The 20,921-nt window shown below is 50.7% G+C and overlaps 1 protein-coding gene across 4 annotated transcripts in view; it reads left to right on the top strand.

Moving 5' to 3' along the window:
- The window catches only part of RGS12 (regulator of G protein signaling 12), a 760,012-nt gene that overhangs the window by 396,338 nt on the left and 342,753 nt on the right, over positions 1-20,921 (top strand). The window lies entirely within an intron of this gene.

Genomic DNA, 20,921 nt, shown 5'->3' with positions numbered 1-20,921 from the left:
CCGCGGTCTTGTGGTTGGGTCCGGATTCGTAGTCTTCTTCTTTTTTTTTTTTTTTTTCGTAGCCCAGGTGGGCGTTGGTTCACACCCCCTTGGGTGTATTTCCGGTGACGTCGGCATGCTTCCTGCGGAAGCTCCCACTCCTGGGCGCCATCTTCAGATTCTTTTTTTCCGCGGTCGGGTCTGGATCGTTCCCGTTTGGGCTCCAGACATTTTTGGAGAAAGAAGAAAGAAAATACAGAAAACACAAAGAAAAGTCATCTGAAGACTCCAGGGGACTTCATCGACGAACAATCAGCGAAGCAGAAGGCGTTTTTCATCGAGATCCTCGACGACCGTCGACGAACACGCGACCAGGGAGGCCCTGGACGCTCGATGATGGACAACACGCCGTTCAAGTTCTGCCGTAACTGCCACCACAAGTACGCGCAGAAGGACCAGCACCTGGTATGCAACCTTTGTCTACCGGTGAGTCACGAAAGCGGGGACTGCAACGCCTGCTCCGCCTTCGCCCCGAAGACCCTTCGTGTGAGAGAGAGGCACAGGGTGGCGCACGACGCCCTGCAGGGGAAGGCCCCGACTCCATCCCTCTATGAGCTGGGGATGTCCTCCGAGGAAGAAGACAACGCTGCCGCCGAAGAAGACAGCTACACGGTCGTAGAGACCGATTACACAAAGACTTCTGATAAGGTAGGAGACTCTCCGGCCCCCAAGAACCCGAGAGACTCCGAGTCTCGAAGAATCGAGGGCAAGACCCCGAAAGCGCCGACGCCAAAAAAGGTGGCGTCCGCGAGCACTCACAGGCCCAGCGGATCCTCTGAGAAGGAGTCCCCGGCGCCGAGAGCTGCTGAACAGCAGAAAACGTCGAAAATCGTCCCCGAAAAGGACCGATCGAGGGAGAAGGACCCTAAACTACCGACGACGACCAGAGACCCAAAATCAGGTTCCGCGTCGACGTCAAACTTCGGCACCGAAAGGCACGGCGCTGAACCAACCGCCGAAAAGAACGGCCGAACCATCCGACGCGGAACACGCGGCCGAGATGGAAAAGAAGAGAAGGCGCCTCGAGGCCGAAATGGAAAACATCATGCAGCGGAAGAAAGATTTCGACGCTAAGATGAAAGCCTTCACGATCCCTCACAAGACCAAGCCACCCGTGGTGGAGGTGGTCGAGGAGGAAGACGAGGTCGTCGAGGAACAAGACCAGGACGTCGAGGTGGTCGACGACCAGGAAGCGTACGAGAATCCCTACGATAGTTACAACTATGGGGAGGAAGAGGACAGCAGGACGGACGCAGAGTCGGCCCCCTCTGACCTACAGGAGGTGGATTACCTAGATGTCGACACCGACAGCCCGGAGGAGGCGGTCGACACATACCCTTCGAGGCCCTCGCCGCCGGACGACATCGGGGCCTACAACTCGGTGATAAAATCTGCCGCAGCAGCATTCAAACTCAAGCTCGACGAAGAGAAGCAGAAAGCAGACTTCCTTCTAGAGACATTGCTCCCCACACAAACAAGGAGCCAGTACCTACCAATGCTCGACAGCGTCTTGGCTCAGGGGAAGGAAGCATTCAGGGAACCTGCAACATGCAAGGCAGTAACTCCCAGAACTGAGAAGAAATACAAACATTCCTCAAAAGACCCAGCCTACATTCAGGGCACGGTCTCCGCAGACTCCATTATCACGGCTACAGCAAGGAAGAGGGCTAATGTACCCACTACCTCTGGTCCACCACCGGATAAGGAGAGCATGAGGATGGATCTGGTGGGCAGAAGGATCGAACGGAATGCCGCGACCCACTGGCGCATGGCTAATTCCAACGCCCTGATAAACAGGCACATGTACCAGATCATGGAGGAGCTGGGACAGTTGGTGAAGGACCTGCCCCAGGATGCCAGGCAGAAGGCCGAAAAACTGGTTGAAGAAGGGAAGAACGCGGCAAATTCTTGCCTTAAGACGGCCCTAGATGGGACAGACACCGCCAGCAGGCTCATGATGATGGGTGTCACTGAAAGGAGACACGCCTGGCTCAGGATCTCAGGTTTCAAACCGGAGGTACAACACAGCATCCTGAACACACCGTTCAACGGCGACACGCTTTTCGGAACAACAGTTGATGAGAAGCTCAGCCAACTGAAAAAAGATAACGAAACAGCAAGGTCCATGGGAGCATTGCAGTTCAGAGGCAACAAAAGGGGCACCCCGTCACGGAGGCCCGGCGGGAGAGGTGGAAACCAGCCAGGTACATCACACCAGGCTTTCCTACAAGCGCACCAGGCAGACTCGCAGACTCAGCAGGCTCAGCAGAAGCAGTCCTGGCAGTACCAACCAAGAGGCCAGTCCTTTCGAGGGAGAAATGTACGTGGACAGAATAGAAGAGGGGGACAGCAGCCCGCCTCTAAGTGACTTCAAAAAACTCCGTGTGCCCGCCCACAGAAAAGATCCCAGGGGGCAGCACGTACAGAGGGGTCAGGACAAACTAGACACCTACGACCACATAACACCAGTGGGAGGAAGATTAAGATTTTACCTCCAGGAATGGAGAGGAATCACATCAGACAAATGGATCCTCAACATCATCCAATTCGGATACTGCATAGAGTTGGAGAAGAGGCCAACAAGCAGAAAACCAAAAAGAAAACCACTAGCAGGCAAGCAGCTAGAGTGTCTTCAGGAAGAGGCAAAGGAACTCCTGCGGAAGCAGGCCATAGAACGGGTACCCTTCAAGGAAAGAAACACAGGAATATACTCAACGTACTTCCTGGTGCCAAAAGTAGACGAGACAATGAGACCCATTCTGGACTTAAGGTTCCTGAACAAATTCATAAGAACGCAAAAATTCAAAATGACCTCCCTGCAAGAGGTGCTCCCGCAATTGCAGATCGGGGACTTCATGGTCACGATAGACCTCAAGGACGCCTACCTGCACATCCCAATGAACAGGAAGCACAAGCATATGCTCAGGTTCACCATCGGAGAAAGCCACTACCAGTTCACAACACTGGCCTTCGGGCTAAAATCAGCACCGAGGGTATTCACAAAGTGCCTCGCAGCAGTCGCAGCACACCTACGAAGGCAAGGAATACACGTATACCCTTACCTGGACGACTGGCTGGTGAAAGCAAAATCATACCAGAAATGCAAGCAGCACGCACATACAGTGACGAGCACGCTCATAAGCCTGGGGTTCTCCATCCATTGGAAGAAATCATCAATGGAGCCGGAACAAGTGAAGATCTTCCTGGGAGCACAGATCAACACCTTACAGGGCAGGGTGTTCCCCAGCGAGAAGAGGGCGAGGGCGCTGGTGAAAGAGACTCGCCTCTACCGGAAGGGACAAGCTCGGACAGTGAGGACTGCGAGCAAGATCATGGGCATGATGGCATCATGCATCCACCTGGTACCAAATGTACGACTCCACATGAGACCCATTCAAGAATGGCTACAGGAGCAATGGTCACAAGCTACAGGCAGTTGGGAGGATCTAGTGCTTGTAACGCACGAAGTGCAGAAGGAGATGGCATGGTGGACCATGGAGAACATAACAAGGGGAAAGCCTCTAACGCCCCCAACGCCAACAGTGACCATCACCACAGACGCATCCCTGAAGGAATGGGGCGCTCACATGGAGGAGCTCAAGGTGAGGGGACTGTGGACGCCAACAGATGCGACAAAGCACATCAATTACCTAGAATTGAAGACCATCTTCCTTGCACTGAAAGCTTTTCAAACAAGACTGTACAAACACAAGGTGTTGCTACAAACGGACAACACCACTGCGATGTTCTACATCAACAAGCAGGGGGGCACACAGTCAGCCCCACTTTCAACACTGGCGCAGGAGATATGGAGATGGGCCATCCCTCTCAAAATAGACCTGCTAGCCATACACCTACCAGGGAAGGACAACATACAAGCAGATTGGCTCAGCAGACAGACATCGGCATCCCACGAGTGGGAGCTCAATGCTCAGGAGACAAGGCGGATGTTCGACAGATGGGGGACACCATCGGTGGACCTGTTTGCCACACGCCAGAATGCAAAATGCCAAAACTTCGCATCCAGACAGCCCGAGGAGAGGTCACTGGGGAATGCCCTATGGATAGATTGGTCAGGGACATTTGCTTACGCCTTTCCCCCGATACCACTGATGCACAGAGTGCTGAGCAAGTGCAGAGCGAGCAACATGACGCTGATATTGGTCGCGCAACAGTGGGCGAGACAGACATGGTACTCGCAGATCATGGAGATGACACAGTGTGCACCCCACAGATTCAGCAAGAGGGAAGACCTACTCTCCATGCAGGACGGAGAGGTACTACACCCAGAGCCAGAGAGCCTGAGCCTAGTAGCGTGGCTCCTGAGGACATAGAGTTCGCACATTTGAGATTGCCAGAAAGTACCCTCAGGGTCCTTCGGGAGGCACGACGGCCCAGCACTCGGAAGTGCTACGTTGCGAAATGGAAAAGATTCACAATGTGGTGCAGAAAAGAAGGACTTCACATTAAGATGAAGAAGGACTCCACAGTGCTAAAGTACCTGACGCACTTGCTGGAGAAGAACCTTAGCTCATCCTCGTTAAGAGTTCACTTGGCAGCGATAGTCGCCTACACAAGGGGAGAAACGTGCAGGAGTTTCTTCACATCACAGGTGGTGAAGAGATTCCTGGAAGGAGCGAAAAGGATTGCACCACCCAAGCGGGTGCCGCCACCTGCATGGAACTTGAACATAGTCCTAACGGAACTCATGAAAGAGCCCTTTGAACCACTTCACAAGGCCTCCCTAAAGATGCTAACTATGAAAACCGCTTTCCTGGTTGCAATAACGTCCTTACGCAGAGTAAGCGAGCTTCAGGCGCTAACGCTACAAGAACCCTACATACAAATTCACAATGATAGGGTTGTGATGAGGACTGACCCACACTTCATGCCAAAGGTGGTGTCCAAATTCCACATGAACCAATCTATACAGATACCGAGTTTCTTCCAAAAACCAACAACTAGTGCAGAGCGAGCTCTGCACACCCTGGACTCCAGAAGGGCAGTCATGCACTACATTGAGAGGACGAAGGGACACAGGAAAACTAAACAGTTCTTTGTGTCATTCGCCAACAGTTTCATGGGAAAAGCAGTAACCAAAAAGACGATTGCACGATGGATCGCACAGACAATTCAACTCTGCCACGAGCGTGCTGGACAAGAGCTGGCAGAGGGGGCACGTGCCCACTCCACTAGGAAAAAGGGCACTACAATAGCCTTCCTGGCTAACACACCTATACAAGACATATGCCTGGCGGCAACATGGGCTTCGGTGCACACGGTCACGAAGCACTACTGTGTGGATATACAGATGAACAAGGAAGCACAAGTCGGACAGAAGGTGCTCCAGCACATATTCAATAACCAACGCTCATCTTCCACCCAGCCGCCACAGAGATGAGAAACCGCTACAAAATCTATGCACAGCATAGTGAATCCAGAAAGATTCACGCTGCAAAACGAATAGTTTTCTTACCGGTCGGTGTAGTTTTGCAGCTTGAAGATCTTTCTGGATTCACTAGCGAACCCACCCACCTCCGCCAGAAAGATGAGGCTGGAGAGAGAAGAGGTGGTTAAAAAAAAAAAAAAAAAGGACTTTTAAAGTACAAGCGGTAAAATATCACCTAAATAGAACATTGCCATTACTTCGGAAAAGAAAGAAACACGGAAAAAAAATAATCCGAAGATGGCGCCCAGGAGTGGGAGCTTCCGCAGGAAGCATGCCGACGTCACTGGAAATACACCCAAGGGGGTGTGACGCCGACGCCCACCTGGGCTACGAAAAAACCCCCCAAAAAAACAAAGAAAAGACTACGAATCCGGACCCAACCACAAGACCGCGGAATAATGCACAGCATAGTGAATCCAGAAAGATCTTCAAGCTGCAAAACTACACCGACAGGTAAGAAAACTATTCGTTTTAGGCCAGAAGTACAAACAAAGATTCTTGACATGCCTTTTGACAGTGAGTCACTCTTCGGTAAACACATTGATGAGGCTCTATTGGCAATAAAAAATTATACGGATACCGCAAAGTCTTTGGGAGCTTTACAGTACAGGATAGTAACTTTCAGAGGTGCTACAGGGCAAGGATTCACCACTTATAAAGGAGGATACCAGAGAGCTCAGCAATACCAACCATACCAATCCCATTATCGACACTCTTATAAGCCTCCATCGTATCGGCAATCTTCAACGGCTGTTTTCTCTCGCCAGGGAGGCTGCAAGCGAGCACCCCAGCAAAGCCGTGACTCAAAAAAAAAAAGCAGAAAGCAATGAGCATGTCAGGGTACCAGTCCATCTTCCCTCCCTACACGTGGGTGCAAAGATTTCCGGTTGCGTGCAAAGGTGGTACGAGATTACATCAGATCGCTGGGTTTTGGACCTAGTCACCAAGGGTCACACTCAAAAATTTCTTCAGCGGACACCAGCCACCCAACCCAAGAGCCCCCCTCCCCCTTGTATTCACTTACTACGAAAGAATGTTTTGGCATGCTCCTCAAGAATGCTATAGAGATGGTGCCATTCGCCCAGAAAGGGAAGGGTTTTTATTCTCGGTTTTTCCTAATAAAGAAATCCAGAGAATGGAGGCCGATCTTGGACCTAAGAAATCTCAACAAGTTTCTCAAGAAGCAGACGTTCAGGATGGTAACGCTCTCAGATATCCTGGTTTGCTTGAACAAATGAGATTTCATGACTTCCCTCGACATGGAAGATGTATATTTCCATATCCCAATCCACCCAAAGCACCAAAAGTATTTAAGGTTCACAGTGGCTGGTACCCACTATCAATTAAAAATGGTCCAGTTTGGACTCAAATCAGCACCACAAATCTTCACCAAGTGCCTGGTCCCAGTAGCGGCGACCCTGCGATCTCAGAGGTATCAAGTATTTGAAGTTATCTGCGGCGTGCCGCAAGGATCATCTCTCAGCCCCACCCTCTTCAACGTGTACATGAGCCCCCTCGCAGCCATCGCACACCAACACGGCCTCAACATCATCTTCTACGCCGACGACATCCAGCTGATCCTCTCCCTCACCAACGACCCCGCCACCGCCAGATCCAACCTACACGAAGGGATGAAAGAAGTAGCCGAATGGATGAAGAACAGCCGCTTGAAACTGAAATCATACAAAACGGAAGTCCTCATCCTTGGATCATCACCTTCTGCCTGGGACGACTCCTGGTGGCCCCCGGCCAAGGCAGCGCACCCAAACCAACGGATCACGCATGCAACCTGGGCTTCATCCTGGACTCCTCCCTGTCGATGACCAGACAAGTCAACGCTGTCTCGTCTTCATGCTTCAACATCCTACGCATGCTCCGAAAGATCTTCCGATGGATCCCCACCGAAACCAGGAAGACGGTCACCCAGGCACTTGTCACCAGCCGAGTAGACTACGGAAACACCCTCTACACCGGAACCACAGCCAAACTGCAAAAAAGACTCCAACGCCTCCGCACGACTCATCCTGGACATCCCACGCCACAGCCACATCTCCGGACACCTGAAGGACCTGCACTGGCTCCCCGTCAGCAAAAGAATCCCGCTCCGCCTCCTCACCCACGCACACAAAGCCCTCCACGACCTAGGCCCCAGGTACCTCAACGACCGCCTGACCTTCTACACTCCCACCCGCCAACTACGATCAACCAACCACGCCCTCGCGGCCGTTCCACGCATCCGAAGAGCCACCATGGGAGAAAGATCCTTCTCCTACCTGGCAGCCAAGACCTGGAATTCACTCCCCATCCACCTCCGTCTTACCCACGACCACCTCTCTTTCAGGAAGCAACTCAAGACCTGGCTGTTCGAGCAGTAGCGGACCCCGCCCCCCCTCATCCCCCCCCCCCCCCAAGCGCCTTGAGACCCTCCGGGTGAGTAGCGCGCTATACAAATTTCTTGATTGATTGATTGACACATATACCTCGACGATTGGCTGCTCAAAGCAGGAACTGTGCAGGAAGTCGATCGAACAACGATGCTTGCCTCTGTCTGTTCGAAGCGTTGGGACTTACCCTAAACAGGAAAAATCGGTTCTGCTTCCAGCTCAAGTAATATCTTTTCTGGGAGCATCCTTAGACACCATTCAGGGCAAAGTGTTCTGGTCTCACGAGAGGCGAATATGTCTGCAAAAGCTTGCAAAGACAATATCAGAAAAAAAGGTCAGTTTCGGTGAGAATGTACAAATCATTCCTCAGTTGTGCTCCTCAGCGATAAATCTGGTACCTCTAGCCAGAGTGCAAATGAGGCCTCTTCAAGAGGAGCTACAGAAACAGTGGCATCAGGTTTCAGGATCCTTCGAAGATGTAGTTCGAAAAACTCCACGGATGGTGAAAACTCTGCAGTGGTGGTTCCAGGCATCAAATCTCATTTGAGGCCTGACTTTTCTACGGAGCACCCCAGATTTCGTTTTAACAACAGACGCCTCAATGGAGGGCTGGGGAGGTCATCTCCAGGACTTGCAAATTCAAGGCAAATGGTCTTCAGCGCAGCAAACACAACACATCAACAGCTTAGAGCTAAAAGCCATATTCCTATCACTCCAAGCTTTCCTGCCGAGAATAGCAGGTTCTTCAGTGTTGGTGCATACGGACATTACCACCAGCATATACTATATCAACCAGCAAGGAGGAACAAAATCCATTATCCTTTCTCAAGAGGTGCACGAATTATGGGAATAGATTACACACCATGGCAAAACTTAAAATCAGAGAATGTTAGGGGTACGCACAATACACTCGCAGACACGTTGAGCAGGTCTCAGTTCAGTTGCCACGAGTGGGAGCTAGAACAATCCCAGCTGGACAAGGTATTTCGAAAATGGGGAAAACCAACTTTGGACCTCTTTGCAATGAAGCAGAACTCCAAATGCCAGTACTATGCCAGCAGGTACCCCCTACTGGGGTCTAGGGAGAATGCCTTTTTAATGCTATAGTCAGGGATATATGCCTACCCTTTTCCCCTTCCCGTTAATTCCCAAAGTACTGAGCAAGATGAATTCGGAAAGTTGTTGTCGGATCCTGATAGCTCCACGTTGGCCCAGGCAGTACTGGTTCCCGGAACTGCTCCTGTTGTCGGAGTCGAAACCCATTCACCTACAGCCGTCTTCAACGATGTTATCGAGGAACAAGGGCCAAGTCAATCATCCGGATCCACACTCTTATTTGCACGCTTGGCTGCTGAAGTCCTGGAGTTTTAGAACGCAAATGTAACGCAAGAATGTAGAGAAATCATTGCTAAGTCCCATGCCGAAAGCACTAAGAAAACATATTGTCTGAAATGGAGAAGATTCTGTTTCTGATGCGAAAGAAATAACACAAACTGAGCCTGACCAGCCACCATATGCCCACTGGCTTGAAGAAATGACCGGAAAATTTGACCCTAAAATAAAATCTACCCAGGAAACTGTACTTAAGGATAGATCTGATAAAATAGAAGACTGCATGAGAACAAGATTTCGGCAGTTGGAAAATGGGATAGAGCAAATGGGCAAATTACTGGGGAATGATGGAAAGGGCAATATTCACACTGATCTAGCCCCTTCGGCCAGTGAAAATGTATACCCCCAACTAGTCTCAAGGGGAGTTACTAACACCATCTCATTGCCCGATAACCCCACTAGGGAAAGCACAGAGATTACTGAGGGGGGGCACCCCGCCACCAACGATATCAGGGGCACTTCTGCTACAAGATCTCAAACACAAATAGCCCCTGATAATCCAAGCACATTCTTTTAGGACAGTAGTATATAGTCCTAAAGGTACTGACTTAATGCCCAATAAGGATGTTTTACAGCTTCCACTGGCATCCTGCCCACATGTGATTGTGCTAACTGGAGTCCCAACCCTAAGAAGAGAACAAAAAGAAACATGGACCAACCTGCGGAATAAAACAGCGGATTGGCTCATTAAATGTTAACGTTTTCATCCGGTAAATATCGATGACATTTTGATGGTTCGTAGGGTCGGGTGGGTGGGGGAGTCACCAAAAAACATCAGAGGCGACTGTGTGGTGATAAATTTTAGGCGCCCGCAGCTAGCCAGGAGAATATTACAATTTCAGGAAGAGTTCCACAACCAGAGTACGTGCATTAATACCCTTCCACTGGGTTATTTCTACAAATCAACTGTTGGAAGCAACAGTGGAGGTCTGGCCCCTCATATACCACTAGCCAATAGATTTGCTGGGCTTTCTACATTGGATGATTTAGACTGACTAACTAGTCCTAGTGATCCTGTAGTGCCCAGCGATATCAACTGCATTGGGGATAAATGAACTAGATAGGCGGGGAGGACCAGAGGTTATCTTGGCCCTACAAACACCAAACTTGGACCTACAAATAGGATCTATGGAAGCTGAAAATGAGCCAACAAACCTGGATGCTCAAGGGGGGCACGAAACCAGGGGGGAATGTAGGCGCCTGGAAGTAAAGCTTACTTCCTGGAATATTGCTGGCCTCACTAAGAACTTAATGGACGGGGTATGGAATGACTATATGAACCAGAGTGATATAATTCTCCTACAGGAGACTTGGTCATTGGAAATCCCCCACAGACTAGGATATAAAACCTTCAGCGTGAATGCTAGTCAGTCTGGTAGAGGGAGACCATCTGGAGATGTGGTCATCTGGATAGGGATCACCCTAGAAATTGACATAACCCCATTGTATATTCAATCTCAGGACCTGCAGGGAGTAAAAATTACCACAGGAGATAACAAGGACCTATATTTAATTAATATTTACAACAGGCCAAGTACTTGTAACAAAAAATCACTGGTAATAGAGCAACTTGACTCCTTCCTCGATACAGTAGGGCCCCCGTCCAGTGTAATTGTTGGTGGGGATTTTAATTGCAAATATGAACCGATGATGGGTCTGAATGATCTCTTTGTAGAACAATATAGGGTTAATAATATTCCAAGTATAGACAGCAATAGGGAGATAAAGTGCACGGTTGCAGCGGCACAAATTCTAAAGCTCACTGTGGGACATGATTTGCGGGCATGTAACGGGCGTCTACCCTCAGATAGACCTGGAGCATTCACATTCTGTAGAGGTAGCTCGCGTAGCCAGATAGGTCATATTTTGGTCTCAATTAATTTTTGGCACTACACCACAGACTTGAAAATTATACATAGAGTGGAGAGTTACCATTATCCCTTATAACTGACGCTAGAATCTCAGCCCTTTAAGTCAACTACAGTTGGGACCGAAGGCAGTGATCTTCCAACTTGCGAGCTTTTAATAAGTAATAGACGAGCTCTGAAATGGCCTTGCATCCTAGCTAAAGATGTAGTGATGACAAATATTTATAATACTTTTGCTGATATTGTCACACCATTCGAAGATATAATAGTAGGAGAAGGTAGTGTATTACATATGCACAATAATTTGGTAGATGCACTGATTCCGTTCTTAAGCAGTAGGTACAAAGAGAAAGACGGAGGAAATACCAAACAAAGAGAGATAGAAAACCCCTGGTATAGTAAAGATGGTAGTTGAGCAAAGACTGATTAATACAGGCAATTCAAAGTAAGAATGTATTAGAAATTAAGGTGAGAAGGCAAAACTATAAGAGGATACTGGCAGATGCAAAAAAAACTAGGATGATGATATCTGGACTGATTTAACTGTTGCTGCAAAGTCCAAAGACCAGACTGCCTTCTGGAGCCTAATTGCGAAGGGAAATAGGACTGGAAGAAGTGCCAAAGATCTTTTTCCAGACGAGAAAACCTGGGTAGATCACTTTACTGGTCTGTACCATGACAATACCGGGGAAACTTGTGCGTTAGGAATAGACCTGGAAATAGAACCAACGGTTGTTGGTTTGTATTTTAGCATAGAAGAGACCAAAAAAGCAATACTGGCAATCAAATCGGGGAAGGCACCCATCCCCGACAAATTCCCAGGAGACTTGCTAAAGCATGATTTGGAAGTTTGGGGCCCCTACGTAAATTTTTTATGTAATTCAATAGCTGCAGGGACACCAATTCCCAATACGTGGAAAGGGGCAGAGATTGTGACAATTTTTTAAAAGGGCAACCGCCATGATCCGGCTAACTATCGACCAATTAGTTTAATTGATATTTTACAGAAAGTTTTTGCTAGGCATATTTTAAATAGATTATCAGAATGGATGGATGAGGTAGATATTTTATCTAAGTACCAAGAGGGATTCAGAACTAGAACAAGTACCATTGATCAAGTGTTTAGATTTATATGTATTTACTGGAAATATATCACTCTAAGGAAGGGCAGCCTATATATATTGCCTTTGTAGATCTAAGGGCAGCCTTCGATCTGGTCCCTCGCGCCCAATTATGGGACACGTTAAAAAATAACGGGGTGCCAGAAGAATTACTTGTGCAATTGATTAGGCTACACACAGGAAACTTTGCAAAAGTAAGATGGGGACGAAGGGGTGAATTATCTAAGCCAATTCCAGTGAGAAGAGGTGTAAGACAGGGTGCGTGTTAGCACCAACCCTATTCTCACTGTATGTAAATGATATCCCTAAATATCTACTAAACTGTAAGCATGATTCCCCCCAACTTGGGGGCAAAGTTATTCCGGCTTTATTATTCGCTGACGATACAGTTTTAATTTCGCAAACCCCCAAAGAACTCCAATGCCTAGTGGATTCCTTTAACACCTATTGCACTCTGAAGGGCCTTGAAATCAATTCTAGTAAAACTAAAATCTGAAAGAAACAGGTTAGTATTAGATTCCTTACCTTAGAATATCCCCAGGCGTCAGTCTGGATCCGGAAACTTTTGCGTAGCAGTACCCCTGCGCGTCGGTAGGCGTCGTCTGCAGGCGTCGTCTGCGGGTCCGTCGTCGGCGTCGTGCGCCGTGATGACGTTGCTGGAGTATGTAGACGCCGCCTCCGTGCGCTGACGTCAGTTCTTCTTTTTTCCGCGCCAGATCCGAGAAGTGCAGTACTCCGGTCTTTTGACCAAAGTTTTGTGAATCCTTGATTCTTCTTACGGTGCCGGTAGGATGCCCGGTTTTAAGAACTGTGACGGCTGTGACCGCACGATGTCGGTCACGGATCATCACCGACTCTGCCTCCGGTGCCTGGGCCCCGACCACGCCGTGGACGACTGGGTCGACTGCCGGGCCCTGACGAGTAAAGCTAGGCGGGAGCGGTCCCGCAAGCTACTCGAGCTGCGGGTGTCGGCCCCACGTCGAGAGCGGTCCCGGTCCGGCCGGAGGTCGAGGGAGCGGTCGAGGGAGCGGTCGCGGAGCCGCCACGAGCGCTCCGGAAGTCGTCGCCATTCCTCTGGTTCCTCAGGTAGGAAACACAAGAAGTCGGGGCGTCGTCATCGTACCCCCGACTCCCTCCCGACGCGGCCGGGGTTTCGGGTGGCCCCACCCCCGCGGCTCCGCGTGAGTCCCCGGCGCGGCCTGCTCCATACCCTACGGTCCCTGGGCAAGGCGCGACGCCCGGGGAGATAGAGGAGTTCCTCATGGCCATGAGGGCACTGTCTCCTCCGACGGGGCCTACGGCGCCTTCGGGCCCTGTGCTCCCGTCCGGGGGCCCTAGCGGTTCGGGTGCTCCTGCCTCGACGCCGTCAGGTGCTCGGGCCCCGGCGCCGCCGACGGCTCCGACCCCGGCGCCGCAGGGACCCTCAGGGTCGACGCCGGCTGGTCTACCGGACTCTCCGGCGCCGATTCCATCGGGGTTGCCCCCGACGCCGCCCCCGCGCGGCCCCCATACCCTCTCCGACTCCGGACGCGGAGTCGGACCGGCGTCGCCCGACGCCGAGTCCGACGGCGATGGGGCCTGTGGACCCCGGGGAGCCGGTCTACATTGTTGATTCCGAATATGGTGAAGATGTAGATTACGGAGAGGGTTGGGAGGGGTCTGAGGACCCTCTGTCACGCGAATGTCAGTACAATGTGGACTGGACAGGTGATTTGGGTGACGCCAGTGGTCTGGACGACTCTCCTAACCCTGGCTTTGTCTCGCCTCCTACCGTGGCTTCGGAGGAGGGGGCTGCTTATTCAGTGGTGTTGACGAGGGCGGCCAAGGCCTTACACCTTGAGCTCCCCGTCGCGGCCGTGAGGCCTAACATCCTCACAGAGGTCTTCAAACCGCAGTCATGCCCACAGGAGCCACTGCTGCCGTTCAACGAAGCCTTGTCTGATGTTCTTTTGGGCACGTGGTCCAGGCCCGCTTCAGGTTCGCATGTTGATAGGAACGTGGCCAGACGACACCGTCCGTGTCCGGATGACCCCAAGTTCCTGTCCACCCATCCCACCCCTGAGAGTCTGGTAATCCAGGCCTCGACTTCCCAGACCGCATTCCCGTCGGCCCCGCCCGACCGGGAATCCAAGAGGTACGACCAGTATGGAAAAAAAGGTCTTCTCGTCCCTGAGTTTGGGACTGCGGTCTTGCAACACCGCATGCCTCTTGGGCCGCTACTCCCACTCTCTGTGGGATACGGTCGCGGACCTGCTGCCAGAATGCCCGCAGGAGGTACGGGCAAAGCTCGGCAAGGCTATGCTTGAAGGCCGAGACGCAGCAAAATACTCCATCAGGTGTGGTCTTGATACGACCGACTCGCTGGGCAGAGCGATGTCCACGACGGTGGCGATTCGTCGCCACGCCTGGCTGAGGTCCGCCAACTTTTCGGCAGATGTCCAGAATGCCTTGATGGACATGCCGTTCGATGGCAGTCGCCTGTTTGGCGACAAAGCGGACCACGCGCTGGAGCGCTTCAAGGACTCCAGGGTCACGGCCAAGTCCTTGGGTCTCTCGACCCAGCGCCAGCAAACGGGTTCGTTTCGCTCCTTTCTTAGCCAAGGAAGGGGCGGTCCCACACGTGCTGCCAGCCACGCGCCGCAACACATTTCTCAACGCGGTGGCGGCCGTGGAGTCCGCCGTGGAGGCGGTCGGGGACAACGGCGAGGTCAGACCACACCTCCCCCCGCAGCATCGGCCTCCAAATCCTCCTAGTCCGTGCTTTCAGGCCCATGTGTCGCCAGTGGGTGGCAGGGTTCGCCATCACCACTCCCGCTGGCGCGCAGTCACATCGGACAGGTGGGTGCTGCAGCTCGTCCGAAGGGGCTACTCCCTCCCCTTCGAGACCACTCCTCCAGCCATGCCACCGCAGAACCACCGTGTGTCGGGGGACCACTTGACACTTCTGCAGGAGGAAGTTACGGCCCTCTTGGCCAAGAGGGCCATCGAGCGCGTTCCTGGGCCAGATGTAGGGTGTGGTTGCTATTCCCACTACTTTCTGGTACCCAAGAAGGACAAAGGGGTCTACGTCCTATCTTGGATCTACGGAACGTCAACGGCTTCCTCCGGAAGGAGAAGTTCAAGATGTTGACTTTGGCTCAGGTCTTGCCTGCTCTAGACCCGCAAGACTGGATGGTAGCGTTGGACTTGCAGGATGCGTATTTTCACATCCCCGTCCTGCCGGCCCACCGGCGTTACCTGCGGTTCACGGTAGGCCACGAGCACTGTCAGTTTATCGTGCTCCCATTCGGCCTTACCAGCGCCCCACGGGTGTTCACGAAGGTGATGGCGGTGGTCGCAGCCCATCTGCGCCGGTTGGGGGTTTCAGTCTTCCCCTACCTGGACGACTGGTTGTTGAAGGCGGGCTCGCCCCAGACAGTCGTCCACCACCTTCAGATGACGGCAGACCTCCTGCACGAGCTGGGGTTTTCCATCAATGTGCCGAAATCACACCTGTGTCCCTCTCAAAAGCTCCTTTTCATCGGAGCGGTTCTCGACTCGGCGCAGTTTCGGGTTTATCCTCCGGAACGGCGGGTCCGGGATATACAGGCTTTGATTCCTATCTTTCAGCCGTTATCCCGGGTTTCGGTCAGGTTGACGCTGCGGCTTCTGGGGCTGATGGCCTCCTGCATCCTTCTGGTGCATCACGCCCGGTGGCGGATGCGGGCTCTGCAGTGGGACCTGAAGTTTCAGTGGGCCCAGCATCAGGGCAACTTGTCCGACCATGTCTTGATCTCGGAGGGCACTGCGAGACAACTGCAGTGGTGGCTTACGGACCGCGATTGGGTCAGAGGCAGATCCCTCTCCCTTCCCCAACCGGAGCACGTGGTTGTGACTGACGCGTCCCACCAGGGCTGGGGAGGCCATTTGGGAGAGGCGGAGATCAGAGGCATCTGGTCTCCGGCGGAGTCCCGGCTCCATATAAACCTGTTGGAGCTGCGGGCAATCCGTCTAGCACTGAAGGCATTCCTCCCCTTTGTCAACGGGAGTGTAGTGCAGGTGTTCACGGACAACACCACCGCCATGTGGTACTGCAACAAGCAGGGCGGAGTGGGGTCGTGGACCCTTTGCCAGGAGGCTCTGCGTCTCTGGCAATGGCTGGGACGTCGGAGCGTGACTCTGACGGTTCAACACCTGGCAGGTTCTCTGAACGCCAGGGCGGACGAACTCAGCCGTCGGTGCTCGGTGGATCACGAATGGCGTCTGAACTCGGACGTGGCGAGAAGCCTCTTTCTGCAATGGGGAGAGCCTTGGTTAGATCTATTCGCCACAGAAGAGAACGCGCAATGTCATCAGTTCTGCGCGTTGGAGTTTCCAAGACGGCACTCGCACGGCGACGCCTTTCGGCACGTGTGGAGTTGCGGTCTATTGTACGCCTTTCCGCCTGTACCACTTCTGCCCAGAGTGCTGAAGAAGATCAGGCGCGACCGGGCCCAAGTTATCCTTGTGGCTCCGGACTGGGCTCGAAGGTACTGGTATCCCGAGCTAATCAGCATGTCAGTCGGTCCCTCGATCTGCCTGCCCCTTCGGGAGGACCTTCTGTCGCAGCAGCAGGGGACGGTCCTCCACCCGAACCTGTCCAGTCTCCACCTCCATGCGTGGAGATTGAGCGGCGACAGTTGAGGCCATTTGACTTGCCTCCTGAAGTTTGTGATGTGATTCTGGCAGCCAGGCGTCCCTCCACAAAGTCGGTATACGCCTGCCGGTGGAACAGATTTGTGGCATGGTGCACAGCAAAGGCTGTGGACCCTCTTTCTGCCCCTCTCTCCGAGGTTCTCCTCTTTCTTCTCTCTTGCCCAGCAGGGCTCTGCTCTGGGCACTGTCAAGGGCTACCTTTCTGCCCTTTCGGCCTTTCTAAGGCTGCCTGATCAACCTTCTTTGTTCAAGTCCCTTATTGTAACGAGATTCTTGAAGGGCATCACGCACATGTATCCACCTGTTCCGTTTGTGATGCCTCAGTGGGACTTGAACCTGGTTCTGACCTTCTTGATGTGCGCTTCCTTTGAGCTTCTTCATTCCTGTCCTCTCCGTCTCCTGACTTTAAAGACTGCCTTCCTGGTTGCCATCACCTCTGCCAGGAGAGTGAGTGAGCTCCAGGCTCTTTCTGTCAAACCTCCTTTCATGTCCATTCATCCAGACAAGGTGGTTCTGAGGACTAGACCTTCTTTCCTGCCCAAAGTAGTCTCTGCTTTTCACATCGGGCAGTCCATCACCTTACCCTCCTTCTTCCTGCCTCCGCATCCTTCAAAGGATGTAGAGCGGCTCCATCGTCTGGACCCAAAACGTGCGCTTTCATTTTATATGGATCGCACTCGCCAGTTCCGGGTGGATGACCAACTGTTTGTTGGCTACGTGGGTGCGAAGAAGGGACGGGCGGTGCATAAACGGACCATCTCTCGGTGGGTCGTCCTGTGCATCAAAGCGTGCAACTCTTAGGCTCGGAAGGACCCTCCTGTTGGGCTGAGGGCCCATTCCACTCGGGCCACGGCGGCTACTACTGCCCTGGGCCGGGGAGTCCCCTTGCAGGACATTTGTCAGGCGGCTACGTGGGCCTCACTGCACACGTTTGCAAGGCACTACTGCCTGGACAGTCCAGTCCGGAGGGATGGCTTCTTTGGCCGTTCTGTCCTCCAGGACTTTCTGGTGTAAGCTGTATTGGTTCGCAGACCCACCACCGGGGTTGGTATTGCTGGGGTATCTATTCTAAGGTAAGGAATCTAATACTAACCTGTTTCTTTCAGATGAACAAGTTACTTACCTTCGGTAACGATATATCTGTAAGAAACAGTAGTTAGTATTAGATTCCTTACCGCCCCGCCCATCCTCCCCGTTCTGCGAACTGATACATAGGGTTAAGGTCATCCCCTTCAGGGCCCTAGTTTCGCATGGCACCAGTGTTGGTTCTTACATGGCTCTGCGTGTTCTGGCGCGGAAAAGCTGTGTGCAAAGAACTGACGTCAGCGCGCGGAGGCGGCGTCTATATACTCCAGCGACGTCATCACGGCGCACGACGCCGACGACTGACGCGGAGCCGCAGGGGACGCCTGCAGACGACGCCTACCGACGCGCAGGGGTACTGCTATGCAAAAGTTTCCGGATCCAGACTGACGCCTGGGGATATTCTAAGGTAAGGAATCTAATACTAACTACTGTTTCTTACAGATATATCGTCACCGAAGGTAAGTAACTTGTTCTACATGTCTATAAATCCACATAAATCATTCAAAAAGAATCTTGTGTTAAATAATCAAACATTGGAATATGTGGAAAGCTTTAATTATTTAGGAATCACTCTGGATAGTAAAATGTCTTGGCAGGGACAACTAGAAAAGAGCAGGATAATGTTGCTCCAAAACTCACTACCCATACTGAAAAAGCACGAGGCTAACTCATCTAAGGCTCTTTCCCCTGCACTGGAAGTATACAAAATCAAAGCACAATCGGCAGCACTTTATGGGGCAGAGATCTGGGGGTCACATTCTAGGAAGAACTTCAAACGGGAAGAAAATACATTTTATAGGAAACTACTAAAACTCCCAACTTGGACGCCCCGAATCCCACTATGTATGGATCTCAATATAAAACGCACAGACCACCATGCTGTGCTGAGGCCATTACTATTTTGGATTAGGATTTGGTCAACTCCAGAGCTGCTTCATTACAGAGAAGGCCTGGAGGAAATTATTAAAAATGATCGAAGCAAGGATATTCCCTGGTTAAAACATGTTATATTATGGATGAGAAAGTTAGGTTTACCCCATTACTGGGAGGATCCTCAACAGCTGACGATACTATGTAAGAAACACCTAAAGTTAACGTATTGGACCTATATGGCAAACAACATGTTACATAGCTCAGCTGTTGGGTCCCTAACCTCGAAGCTTTTAGCATTTAAAGACGTTGCTCGTCTAGAGCCTTTTCTGGACGAGATAGAACCCCCGTTAGCGAAAACCCTATTCCTGCAGTTTAGATATGGAATTTGGAAACAAGTGCAAACGTATCTAGATGGGGCAGAAATAGGGGGGGACAAGAAAAGTGATTTGTGTCCCCTATGTATTAAAGTAGCAAAGGAAAATGATGCCCATATACTTTTCTTTTGCACAGCATATAATTCTGCTAGGAAACGTTGGATTAGGCCTCTCTGTAGGCACCTGGGTGTCAGAAGCTGTACTGAGGCTGAACGTATCCTAAAAACTGATACTTTACAAATAATTGTCTTTTGTGTAAGCAGGTTTCTATTTAATGTATCCTTGATAAGAAAGAAAGCTGGGTTAAAGCTTTAGAATTAAATAATTTACTCGCTTTGAATCCGAATATTAAGATGAAGGAAAATGCACTAGCACTTTTCAATTGGGCCAAATTCCCGTGATTATTCTCTCATCTTCTTCCGTGACTTTTTCTTATATAGTGTATATATTTTAAAATGTAAACATGCCTAGCTTTTAAAAAAGTTTTTTTAATGTGTCTTTATGAATTTAGCTTCCCTCTTTGGTACCCCAACTACTGGATTAATTGTAAATGGAAAATGAATAATTGTAATTGGCAAATGAATTGTTAATTTTTAAATGTGTCTTTTATGGTTGTAATTGACCGAAATAAAGATTAAATGAAATAACATTCACCCGCTACAAGCCCGTGCCGAGCAAATCTTGCCATATCTTCTCTCACTAGCTAGGTCAGGTATCACTTTCTCGTAAGTAAAAGTTCACCTAGCTGCAATCTCCTGTTATAGGAGATCTCCTCACGCTCCTTCTCTCTGTGCATCTAGTATTGTAAAACAATACATGAGAGGACTTTTCCGCACATTTTCGCCCTCTGCGTGCTCCTCCTACGGAATGGAAGCTCAATATAGTACTGGCGCAGTTGATAAGACAACCGTTTGAACCAATTCACAAAGCGGAGCTTAAGTTTCTCATATGGAAGGTATCCCTCTTACTAGCTCTCACTTCTGCAAGGAGGGTTAGTGAAATACAAGCCTTTACAATCTAAGAACCTTTTCTACATTTCACTGAAAACTATGTAACTTTACGGACAAACCTGACATTTATACCAAAGGTACCAACACAAATGCATCTCAACGAACCGGTGATACTGCAGGTTTTATTTTCAAATCCATCCAGCGGAGCAGAACGGGCACTGCATACTTTGGATGTCAAAAGATGTTTGAAGTTCTACCTACACAAAACAAAAGAGATAAGAAAGACAGATCAGCTCCTGATCGTTTACGGAGAAGGAAAACTAGGAGCAGCTGTAACAAAGGCTATGATCATTAGATGGGTCTCATCTGCGTTTCAGTTCTGTCACGATAAGGCTAGCAAGCCCCTGACAGCAAGGGCTAAGGCACACTCCACAAAAACAATTTCTGCATCTACAGCTTTGTTTGCTGGAGTGACATTAGACAAAATATGCCGTGCTACGACATGGAAGAATGTCCACACGTTTACAAAGCATTACTGTTTGCAATCTACGCAACGAGAAGATGCACAGTTGGACAAGCAGTACTGCAACATCTCTTTAGTTAAGGTCAGCCTCTTTTGTTTGACAGAAGAGGAGCTTTTTCTTTATTTCAATAACCGTATTGCGTATGTTTGAAATGTATATACAAATTCTACTACAGAAGTATTGTATT

This window comes from Lissotriton helveticus, chromosome 2_2 (assembly GCF_964261635.1).
Source record: "Lissotriton helveticus chromosome 2_2, aLisHel1.1, whole genome shotgun sequence".
Lineage (NCBI taxonomy): Eukaryota > Metazoa > Chordata > Amphibia > Caudata > Salamandridae > Lissotriton > Lissotriton helveticus.
This window is presented reverse-complemented; position numbering and strand designations above follow the sequence as displayed.